General features: G+C 42.3%; 1 protein-coding gene across 1 annotated transcript in view; it reads right to left on the minus strand.

Annotated features, from left to right (window-relative positions):
• The window catches only part of traf5 (Tnf receptor-associated factor 5), a 28,972-nt gene extending 20,861 nt beyond the window's left edge, over positions 1-8,111 (minus strand). The window contains exon 1 of the mRNA XM_060941501.1: positions 7,953-8,111. The gene's annotated coding sequence lies outside the window, so the exon portion shown is untranslated. The remainder of the gene's footprint in view (positions 1-7,952) is intronic.
• Between the last annotated feature and the right edge of the window lie 4,317 nt (positions 8,112-12,428).

Below are 12,428 nucleotides of genomic sequence, written 5' to 3' on the forward strand. Positions count from 1 at the left end.
ACTAGAACTACAGTCCTGTGGAAAAGTCTTAGACACCCTATTTTTTGTACAAATTTTGTTCTTGATATTTATTTTATGAACTCTGCATTATTGAGTCAGGATAAAAACTTTTTAGATTATCAAACATTACGTTTCCAAAACATAATGTTACAGAAAAAAAGTCTGTATTTCAGTAAAGAACACATTTCATGTAAGAGACCACTTTTCAGAAAAAAAAATGCATAATGAAGGCTGCTGAGTTTTGCATGAAACAAAAAAGAAGCAAGTGTGACAGTAAGAGTCTCCTGAACAACTGCGGCTGGTTCTATAAAATCTCATCTCATCTCATTATCTCTAGCCGCTTTATCCTGTTCTACAGGGTCGCGGGCAAGCTGGAGCCTATCCCAGCTGACTACGGGTGAAAGGCGGGGTACACCCTGGACAAGTTGCCAGGTCATCACAGGGCTGACACATAGACACAGACAACCATTCACACTCACATTCACACCTACGGTCAATTTAGAGTCACCAGTTAACCTAACCTGCATGTCTTTGGACTGTGGGGGAAACCGGAGCACCCGGAGGAAACCCACGCGGACACGGGGAGAACATGCAAACTCCACACAGAAAGGCCTTCGCCGGCCACGGGGCTCGAACCCGGACCTTCTTGCTGTGAGGCGACAGCGCTAACCACTACACCACCGTGCCGCCGGGACAGTTTGTACTCCCATAAATTAATTTCAACCAGTTAGGTTTTAGATTACATCAGAAGTTAGATGTTGCCCCTTAGAGTAACCCGCTTCCTTTGGAGCCATGAAGTTGGACACTGCAGTAAGGTCTGTGCACTTCAATATTTCTGTCAACCAAAACTTGTATTTCTACTTCAGTCCACCTCCATTCTCTGGTGTAATGTACGCTGGTGAATGTAGCCTAGAGCAGCCTTTCTCAACCGGGATGCCGTGGCACCCTGGGGTGCCGTCTGGCTTCGTTAGGGGTGCCATCAAAAAATTATATATTCTAACATTGAAATAAATAAAATGAATTAAAATTCCAAAAAACGATAGTTACACTAATGCAGATCATCGCCGCCTCATGCATCATCAAAATTTGTCTCGCGGCCCCCTTTCCCATGTCACAACGTCACTGCCGGGGTCAGCGTATGGTCAACGTGACTGCGCATATTTTATATAGGGCTGCCTTGAGAATTTGCATACTTCTGAAGGGTGCCGTGACTGAAAAAAGGTTGAGAAACGCTGGCCTAGAGTTACCATGTAAAGAGAAGATTGCACAGTTGCACAAAGATATGAAGTTTATTTTCGAGCGGTGAATATATTCACGAGTGAGCAAAGCAAACAAGTGAAAATATTTTCAACACGAGAAGATAAACTTCATATATTCGTGCCACTATGTAATGTTCTTTATATAATATGGACACATCCACCAAAAAAAGTACACAAGTTAATCAAAAGCATTTTAATTTTGAAAAGGTTCGCCATTTTGACAACGCACGTCAAGTCAGAGGGAAAACACTGGGAGTGAAATATCAGGAAATATGTCACTCAGATTCGCGATGTATTTCATATAAAAAGTGCGAGTTTTTCAACACTTCATATCTTCAAGCCAATGTGTGATTTTTTTTTTTATTATATAGACACATTCACAAACAAATAGTACCCAGATTTATCAAAACAATTCATCAATTTCCTCACAAGTGACACATAGAGATTTATGTCACAGTTTTGGATCTCCATGTCCCGGATGTAGCTCATATGAAAAAATACGAGTGGTGTATTTCCCAGTAAAACACTTGTGTCTGTATAATATACAGTATAGTATTATTTATTAAACTTAAATTCTGGAGGAAAAAAAAACATTTAAAGGTTTTTTTTTTTTTAAATGACCGTATGGGGAGAGTTGGAGCAGTTTATGTTCCAGGTTTTTTTCTTGTGGTTTACAAATAAAAACTTGTTTAAAATTTTTGTTGAAAAATGTGGGAGTGTACCTGCATGAGGATTAAACTTATTTCATTCCTTCTTGTCGGGTTTTAGGGAAACTGACATTTTTTCTCTCCCTGTACCAGCATTGTGCGTTCATACAGTTCGTATGTTACAAGTTTTGATAATAAATAAAAATGTAGGCCTGGGTATTTTATTTTTGTTCCATGTCTCCCCACTATGTCCCAAGTCTCCCAACATAATGTCTCATGTCTCCCTGCAATAATAACAGAAAAAGTGAAGCCTGAAGGTCCGTATATGTGACAAGCTGAGAAACTAATGTTGTGGTTAGAGGGTATAGTAAATACTCTCTAATACAGTATGAATGTAACACTGCCTGCAAAGCAGAGGTGGACAAAGTACCCAACTTCATTACTTAAGTGAAAGTACAGATCCCACTGGTCAAATGTTACTCCGATACAAGTGAAAGTTGTCCAGGCAAATTTTTACTTAAGTTAAAGTACTGAAGTACTTGCTTTTAAAAATACTTAAGGATTAAAAGTACATTTTCTGTCAACGCATCATTGTATTATTGCCACAACGTTTACAAAACCTAATGCCGTTACCAAAGACAGAACTGTGAATTCACAAAATGAACGCATGCTGTGCCATCATGGTGGTTTAACGTTAAGCTAGCTAGTCAGTGAAACTCCACCTGACCTGCTAGCAAACTCTTTTCAAACTCAAAATCATATTGACTAACCAGACTGCATAGCTATTGCAACGTTATCGCTCGCTCTAAAAGCACAGACAACTTCATTGCAAGCTTTCTCTTGGAATAAAACATTTATATACCTCAATATGCTTCCGCAGGTTAGATGGCAAGTTTTTGTAGGCCGTGATGTGGTTCGTTTTTGGCAAACAAAGCAAACATTTAAAACAAAACAAATTTTTAATCCTTTCAGAAAACTGAAACAGGCGGCACGGTGGTGTAGTGGTTAGCGCTGTCGCCTCACAGCAAGAAGGTCCGGGTTCGAGCCCCGTGGCTGGTGAGGGCCTTTCTGTGTGGAGTTTGCATGTTCTCCCCGTGTCCGCGTGGGTTTCCTCCGGGTGCTCCGGTTTCCCCCACAGTCCAAAGACATGCAGGTTAGGTTAACTGGTGACTCTAAGGCTACATTTACATTAGACCGTATCTGTCTCGTTTTCTTCGCGGATGCACTGTCCGTTTACATTAAACCGCCTGGAAACGCCAGGAAACGGGAATCCGCCAGCGTCCACGTATTCAATCCAGATCGTGTCAGCTCCGGTGCTGTGTAAACATTCAGAATACGCGGATACGCTGTGCTGAGCTCTAGCTGGCGTCTCATTGGACAACGTCACTGTGACATCCACCTTCCTGATTCGCTGGCGTTGGTCATGTGACGCGACTGCTGAAAAACGGCGCGGACTTCCGCCTTGTATCACCTTTCATTAAAGAGTATAAAAGTATGAAAATACTGCAAATACTGATGCAAATACTGCCCATTGTGTAGTTATGATTGTCTTTAGGCTTGCCATCCTTCCACTTGCAAGTGGTAAGTGATGTGCGCTGGGATCACACACACAGCGGCTCAGTCCCGAATCATGGCTCGTGCACTTCACTCGCGCGCTGTGTGAGCTGCGCAGGGCCGGAGTGCGCACCCTCCAGAGGGCACTCGCTGTTCAGGGCGGAGTGATTTGGAGCGCAGGATGCCTGCGGAGCCGAGCGTATCCATGTATTGGCGTTGCTGTGTGCACGCAAATTGTGTATTGGTGTTGCTGTGTGCACGCTAATCGTTTTAAAAACGTTAATCTGATGATCTGATGATACGGTCTAATGTAAACATGGGCTTAATTGACCGTAGGTGTGAATGTGAGTGTGAATGGTTGTCTGTGTCTATGTGTCAGCCCTGTGATGACCTGGCGACTTGTCCAGGGTGTACCCCGCCTTTCGCCCGTAGTCAGCTGGGATAGGCTCCAGCTTGCCTGCGACCCTGTAGAACAGGATAAAGCGGCTACAGATAATGAGATGAGATGAGAAAACTGAAACATGGGTTCTAGGTAAAGCCACGAGTGCGTGCATTCTCCAGAAGAACCGCCTCCTTCCATTCTGCCATCAGCTGATTGTGTTCAAATAACGCTGCTGAGGAATAATTAGACTTGATTTTATACAGTCTATGGACGTGACGTGACCCTAGTGATTACTGATAGTCTGTCTCAGTGTCACCTGCGAATAAACCATCACATTTTAGAAAAGAAAAGAAAAAAACATCCACTTTCAAAGCCGCTTCATAGTAACGAGGACCTTGACAGAAATGTAGTGGAGTAAAAAGTACGATATTTGTCTTTCAAATGTAGTGAAGTTAAAGTCAGAAGTTTAAAAAAAAAATACACAAGTAAAGTACAGATACTCAAAAAGTGTACTTCGTTACTGTCCAACTCTGGGTACAACCATCTGCTGCCTGCTAAACGTACCAACCGATACCTGAACACACCTTTTCCTATATATGATAGAGCATTTCTTGAAAATAAGTGATGGTGTCTGTATTTCATAAAATAGTTTTGGGGCAATAACATAAAACTGACTTTTATAGAAACACCAAGAATAGTGTCACAGCACCTGATACCAAAAGGTTCTGGCAAAAATAAAATGAAACACAACTGTTCTTACTGACATAATTTAAAATGTGTTTAAAACAAAGGCAAATTTGTACAGTAGTTCAATTCTTGCGTATGTTGATTGTTTCTCAAGTAAATGTACTTCATTACTGTCATTACATTATCTCTAGCCGCTTTATCCTGTTCTACAGGGTCGCAGGCAAGCTGGAGCCTATCCCAGCTGACTACGGGTGAAAGGCGGGGTACACCCTGGACAAGTCGCCAGGTCATCACAGGGCTGACACATAGACACAGACAACCATTCACACTCACATTCACACCTACGGTCAATTTAGAGTCACCAGTTAACCTAACCTGCATGTCTTTGGACTGTGGGGGAAACCGGAGCACCCGGAGGAAACCCATGTACGTGGACATAGAGAGAACATGCAAACTCCACACAGAAAGGCCCTTGCCGGCTGCTGGGCTCGAACCCAGAACCTTCTAGCTGTGAGGCGACAGTGCTAACCACTACACTATTGTGCCACCCCCAAAGACATGCAGGTTAGGTTAATTGGTGGCTCTAAATTCACATTCACACCTACGGTCAATTTAGAGTCACCAGTTCTGTCTAACCTGCATGTCTTCGGACTGTGGGGGAAACCAGCACATCCACAGGATAAGCTACTACAGATAATGGATGGATGACCATCTCCCAGTCGAGTTTGTCCATTCCGCCACCTTCATTACTGTCTACAACACGGGCGATTGCTCTAAGACAACGAGGGAGGCTCAGCCTCCTCTAAAAATGCCCTTATAACTTTAATGTGTGCGTGAGTTTCTCCCCCTCGTGACAGCGCGATGCAGCGCAGCCTCAGTGGGCTTCAATGGCATTGGGAGCTCTGCGCTTTCAATCTCAAAATGCAAGACGATTATTGGACAAATACTGCGAAAATGCCCGCCTACGGACTCCCACGGACTCCCAGCCTCAGTGGACTTCAGTGGCATTTGGGAGCTCTGCGCTTTTCAATCTCAAAATGCAAGACGATTATTGGACAAATACTGCGAAAATGCCTGCCTACGGACTCCCACGGACTCCCAGCCTCAGTGGACTTCAGTGGCATTTGGGAGCTCTGCGCTTTCCAATCTCAAAATGCAAGACGGTTATTGGACAAATACTGTGAAAATGCCCGCCCACGGACTCCAAGCCTCACATGGGAGGGACATGGCAGTTTCCGCGAGGAGACTGGTGATTGGTGAAAGCGGCCGGATATTTTCTTTGATTGACAGCTCGTTTCAACTATAGACAGGCAGCGGTACAGTGTTGCCAGATTGGGGGTTTCCCGCTCAATTGAGCGGTTTTAAGTGCATATTGGCGGGTTTTGAACATATTTTGGGCTGGATAATGTCAGCAGTATCTGGCAACATCAGTTCAGTCCCATGCGGATTCGCAAGTGCTGTATTGTAAGAGATCAGCTTACATTTCGATTTCATTCATTACATACGGTTTCTACCAGCTTTTTTAGTTTGTATATATTTTCATTGTAAATAAAGTGTAAATATAGTGTTGTCAAGTTTGCTATCTTAGTTCCAGAAATTTCGTTTATTTGAGTGACTGAACTTGAACTTGAGGGGGCTAGTCAGCTAGCAAGAAAGCTGCGCACGGATGCCAAGCATTGCTGATTTAATTTTGGCGAAGCCATTTGCCAGTCTTCCTTTCAAGGAAAAAATTAAAATTAAAGAGCAGGGTAGACCAACGCCTCAAATTGACTTGGTGAAAAAGGTAGGGAATAATACTCGTTCCTTTCAGCTCTCCTGGTACGAGAAAGTGAATTGGCTAACAGCAAGTGACCCACATCAACAACAGTAAATAGGCTACTTTAGTAATATGTCATGGATGGACCAAAAATATAGAATCTATTTAAAATGTTTATGCTGAGTATATTATATTGGAATATATATTTCTCTGGATATGAATTAAACACAGCTACAATTTGGAAAACATTTTTAAACGAAAACACAGCCGAGAACATTTCACACTACAGACCTGGATTAAAAGTGAAGGGTTATCAAAATTGTCAATAAAACATTTCTCAGTCAAAATAAGTAAAATATAGGGAAAGTGTCATTGAATGAAATGTGTGGCACCCAGCTCTATGTTTGGCTCCCCAAGGTCAGTGCTTGTGCCTATTCCAGAACACTCTGCTGTTACTGCTGAGGTTCCTGACAAAGAGCTGCTTTCAGCAATGATCAATTTTTAAACAACATGCCACAATTTTAAAATATAAAATGTTAAAATATCCCCCCCCCCAACACCACCATCATGTATATTGGACAGTAGGCTAATGGGCCAAAAGAACCTGTTATTTCACAGTTTGTGACGCTGCCAACAATCAGCCAGATCAGAGGCAAGAGTATGGGCAAAACTGATGTGTTTTTTCTTTTAAAATCTGCAAATATCATAACCGACCAGCCTCCCCTGTTTGAAAGACTACCAGCCGCCACTGCTCATCTCATCTCATCTCATTATCTCTAGCCGCTTTATCCTTCTACAGGGTCGCAGGCAAGCTGGAGCCTATCCCAGCTGACTACGGGCGAAAGGCGGGGTACACCCTGGACAAGTCGCCAGGTCATCACAGGGCTGACACATAGACACAGACAACCATTCACACTCACATTCACACCTACGGTCAATTTAGAGTCACCAGTTAACCTAACCTGCATGTCTTTGGACTGTGGGGGAAACCGGAGCACCCGGAGGAAACCCACGCGGACACGGGGAGAACATGCAAACTCCGCACAGAAAGGCCCTCGCCGGCCCCGGGGCTCGAACCCAGGACCTTCTTGCTGTGCCGCCACTGCTCTACAAAAAATTTGACACAGCTGCAAACTCGTCCCAGGTCTCCCCTAGTGTATAATTAAAATAATAGCTAGTTATGACAAAAGCCCTAGTGTGGAAGAAAAACAGTACAGAGCAATAATAATAATGAATAAACTCTCAAGTGAGTGATAAGTAACAAAGTGATGTTGCTGTAGGAGACAGGAGATGGTGTCAAACTGATCCTGTGTTAGTAATGACGGAATTCTTTCTGTTAAGAAAAAAGAAAAGAAAGAGAAGGGGAAAGTGTTAAGTGCAGTTCCTCTGAGCTGCTGCAGGGTGTGTGGGGAATCCCCGGTGCAAGGCGGCTGCGGGCACAGAAACATCCGATTCACGGTGAGACAAACAGCAGGTCTTTGATCACATCCTTTACATTCTATCATTTCGCGTCGTTCATCACGATCCCGGACTCGAACAGATGTCCTTCACATGCACTCCTCTGCCGTTCCACGTGCTTTCCGCGTTTACTTTCACTTTGCTCAGACCCCAGGGATATGTATGAAGTGCGCGTGCGTGTGCGCTCGTGCTGTGATCAGGTCACATACCTCGAGCTCGGTGTCGGTCCTCTCTCTCTCTCTCTCTCTCTCTCTCTGTGTCTCTGTGTCTCTCTCTCTCTGGTCTGTGTGTCACGAGCCAAACCCGGCCGCTCCGAAATGAACCCTTTCCTCCACGCGCGCGCGCCCAACCAGGCGCTGCAGGAACACACGCCGTGACGTCACACTGTCTGAGCTGGCGTGCTGCCAGCGGAAGGCGCGCGCCGAACAGGAAGTTCGATTAATCGCATACTGCAACCCTCTCGAGACTCTGCGTCAGAGCAGCAGGGTTCACCCCAGGGGTTCTGGCTACTGCACCAGCATACTTACCAACTTTTCAAAATTCTCTCAGTGACTCTAGGTCATACCTGTCAACTTTGAGGTTTGAAAAAAAGGGATATTTCCCAGATTTTTAACTCAAAATAAGGGAAAATTTCGGAAAGTCATACCCTTCACCAAAAGTGGGTGTGTAGTTGAATGGGGGGTAATTTTCTATCTAGTATTTGTGATTTCCTGTACTCTGGTGCATGTTGGTGATAGCCAAGACCCAAACTCAATATGCTTATGGTTTATACAGTGGTGCTTGAAAGTTTGTGAACCCTTTAGAATTTTCTATATTTCTGCATAAATATGACCTAAAACATGATCAGATTTTCACACAAGTCCTAAAAGTAGATAAAGAGAACCCAGTTCAACAAATGAGACAAAAATATTATACTTGGTCATTTATTTATTGAGGAAAAATGATCCAATATTACATATCTGTGAGTGGCAAAAGTATGTGAACCTCTAGGGTTAGCAGTTAATTTGAAGGTGAAATTAGAGTCAGGTGTTTTCAATCAATGGGATGACAATCAGGTGTGAGTGGGCACCCTGTTTTATTTAAAGAACAGGGATCTATCAAAGTCTGATCTTCACAACGCATGTTTGTGGAAGTGTATCATGGCACGAAGAAAGGAGATTTCTGAGGACCTCAGAAAAAGCGTTGTTGATGCTCATCAGGCTGGAAAAGGTTACAAGACCATCTCTAAAGAGTTTGGACTCCACCAATCCACAGTCAGACAGATTGTGTACAAATGGAGGAAATTCAAGACCATTGTTACCCTCCCCAGGAGTGGTCGACCAACAAAGATCACTCCAAGAGCAAGGCATGTAATAGTCGGTGAGGTCACAAAGGACCCCAGGGTAACTTCTAAGCAACTGAAGACCTCTCTCACATTGGCTAATGTTAATGTTCATGAGTCCAACATCAGGAGAACACTGAACAACAATGGTGTGCATGGCAGGGTTACAAAGAGAAAGCCACTGCTCTCCAAAAAGACCATTGCTGCTCATCTGCAGTTTGCTAAAGATCACGTGGACAAGCCAGAAGGCTATTGGAAAAATGTTTTGTGGACAGATGAGACCAAAATAGAACTTTTTGGTTTAAATGAGAAGCGTTATGTTTGGGGAAAGGAAAACATTGCATTCCAGCATAAGAACCTTATCCCATCTGTGAAACATGGTGGTGATAGTATCATGGTTTGGGCCTGTTTTGCTGCATCTGGACCAGGACGGCTTGCCATCATTGATGAAACAATGAATTCTGAATTATACCAGTGAATTCTAAAGGAAAATGTCAGGACATCTGTCCATGAACTGAATCTCAAGAGAAGGTGGGTCATGCTGCAAGACAACGACCCTAAGCACACAAGTCGTTCTACCAAAGAATGGTTAAAGAAGAATAAAGTTAATGTTTTGGAATGGCCAAGTCAAAGTCCTGACCTTAATTCAGTCGAAATGTTGTGGAAGGACCTGAAGCGAGCAGTTCATGTGAGGAAACACACCACCATCCCAGAGTTGAAGCTGTTCTGTACGGAGGAATGGGCTGAAATTCCTCCAAGCCGGTGTGCAGGACTGATCAACAGTTACTGGAAATGTTTAGTTGCAGTTATTGCTGCACAAGGGGGTCACACCAGATACTGAAAGCAAAGGTTCACATACTTTTGCCACTCACAGATATGTAATATTGGATCTTTTTCCTCAATAAATAAATGACCAGGTATAATATTTTTGTCTCATTTGTTTAACTGGGTTCTCTTTATCTACTTTTAGGACTTGTGTGAAAATCTGATGATGTTTTAGGCCATATTTATACAGAAATATAGAAAATTCTAAAGGGTTCACAAACTTTCAAGCAGCACTGTAGAGTGCATTTGTGAATAAACTATACATTTATTTTTATTTGCTTTCAGTGGTACCAGTTATTTCCCAAATTCAGGGCTAAAATACGTATCTTATGTTAAAATAAGAAAGGTCATTATATAACCAGTCAATAAATTCAATTCCATTGCAATTTATTATGGTTTTACCATAGTCATGGCCTCAGAACACTAGATAGATAGATAGATAGATAGATAGATAGATAGATAGATAGATAGATAGATAGATAGATAGATAGATAGATAGATGTAATAAAGAGAAACTAGATGTAATAAAGAGAGAGTAATATAAGATATTAAACCAAGAGTGATTTAAAATGGGTAAGTTTCAGATAGAAAATAAAATAGACAATGAGTGGATAAAACAGTTAATACACCAATTAGTTTACACTAGGCTATTTATGAGGTCTTAGCCAGGACATACTTAATGTAAACATGTGTAGCTTACCTTTGATTATTTGGGAGGCTTTCGTTTTCCCCATGGAAAATTTCTTTGCGATGGAAGAGTCTGGGAACATTCCAGCCACGCACTTGTTGAAATCATCAAAGAAAGAGAGGCTAATGTTTTTCTTAGCTATTAGCATCGCCATCTTCACCTCAGACCTAATCAGTGTTGTCAGATACTGCTGACGTTTTCCAGCCCAAAATATGTTCAAAACCCGCCAAAATGCACTTGAAACCACCCAACTTGGGTGGGAAACCGCCCAATCTGGCAACACTGGACCTAATCACTTGTTCAGCCTCGCCTCCGGACGTAGTTCTGTAATTACTGATGCCTGAGAGGGCGGGGACGTGAATTCATGGCCCGACCTCCTGCTGTAAACTCCTGTCAGAGGCGCGTCATGAATTCTGGACCTACCAACTTTTTTATATTGTGAAAATACGGGACTTTTATATAATGTGAAAATACGGGATATTTTCGGGAAAATAAAAAAACGGGAAGACAGCGGGAAATAAGTCAAAATAAGGGATTTCCCGGGAAAAATGGGAGGGTTGACAGGTATGCTCTAGGTTATGGGATTCATGCATCAGGCAGAGAGAGCTCAGAGTGAAAAATCTGAAATACACTATATTGCCAAAACTATTCGCTCACCTGCCTTGACTCACAGATGTAAGGAAGCTGAGAGAGGCCCTTCATATAATCCTTTTTTTTATTCACCTTGTTATCCCGAGATAACGACATAATTAATTCAGGATCTCGAGAAAACAACACAACTAATTCGAGATCTCGAGAAAACAAAACCATTATTTCGAGATCTCGAGAAAACAAAACCGTTATTCTATGATCTCGAGAAAACAAAACAATTATTTCATGATCTCGAGTAAACAGCTGAGAAATGGTTCATTCAGGTGCGCCAAGAGAGTTGTGATAGAGTAGAGTGGGGTAATACGCCCCCGTGGGGTAATACGCCCCCGGCCTGTTTTACCCAAAATAACCACCAGATGGCGCAAAGTTACATTTCTATTGTTGCTATGGACTGGCTTGACAATGGGGATATACAAATATCCACTGTGGATCGCATATCAGCAACGCAGCGGAGAGAAATCAAATTTCATGGTAAGTGATATAATTTTCAGATATCAGTAAAACTGTATTTAGATAGCTGCTATTTCGTCAGATATCACAGCTGTGTATGTGGTATGAGTAGACAAGTCAGTACGTTAAAAAAATGCATTAGGTATAAAAAGTTGAATCACATTTTGAAAGTAAGACCCTTTTTTGTAAAAGTGTAGTCTGTGGGGTAAAACGCCCCCTTAATTCATGTTCAATCCACACAAAATTATATTGAAATTAAAATGCGAAATATAATAAAATAATGCATCTATTCATTAATTCAGGGATATTTTCTTGTTTCTTTCACATTATAGGCTTAAGTAAACACTTTTGCTATCCAAACAGCTTTTTTTGAGTGAGGGGGCCTATTGCCCCACCTCAGGGGGCCTTTTACCCCACTGGGGGGGGGGTAAAAGGCCCCCTTGGCACAATGTTTGTTTTTGTTAAAAAAAAAAAATTAAGTATTAACTTTAGGCAAACTTTAGGTGGCATTATTGTTCATGTCACTGTTGTCAAAAACTATGATTAAAACTAAACACATGGTTCATTTCAACTTGGAGAAAAACTGAATTTTCCTTAAGGGGGGCTTTTCCCCCCACTCTATGCTGACTTAGGGCTATTTCTCATTCTGTATAGACGCAACTTTGGTCATTAGAATGTCTGGAATAATCGATCACCTAATAAGGCAATATTTTGATCAGGGGTTGACACAGGGAGAGATTGCATTAAGTC

This window comes from Neoarius graeffei, chromosome 15 (genome assembly GCF_027579695.1).
Source record: "Neoarius graeffei isolate fNeoGra1 chromosome 15, fNeoGra1.pri, whole genome shotgun sequence".
NCBI lineage: Eukaryota > Metazoa > Chordata > Actinopteri > Siluriformes > Ariidae > Neoarius > Neoarius graeffei.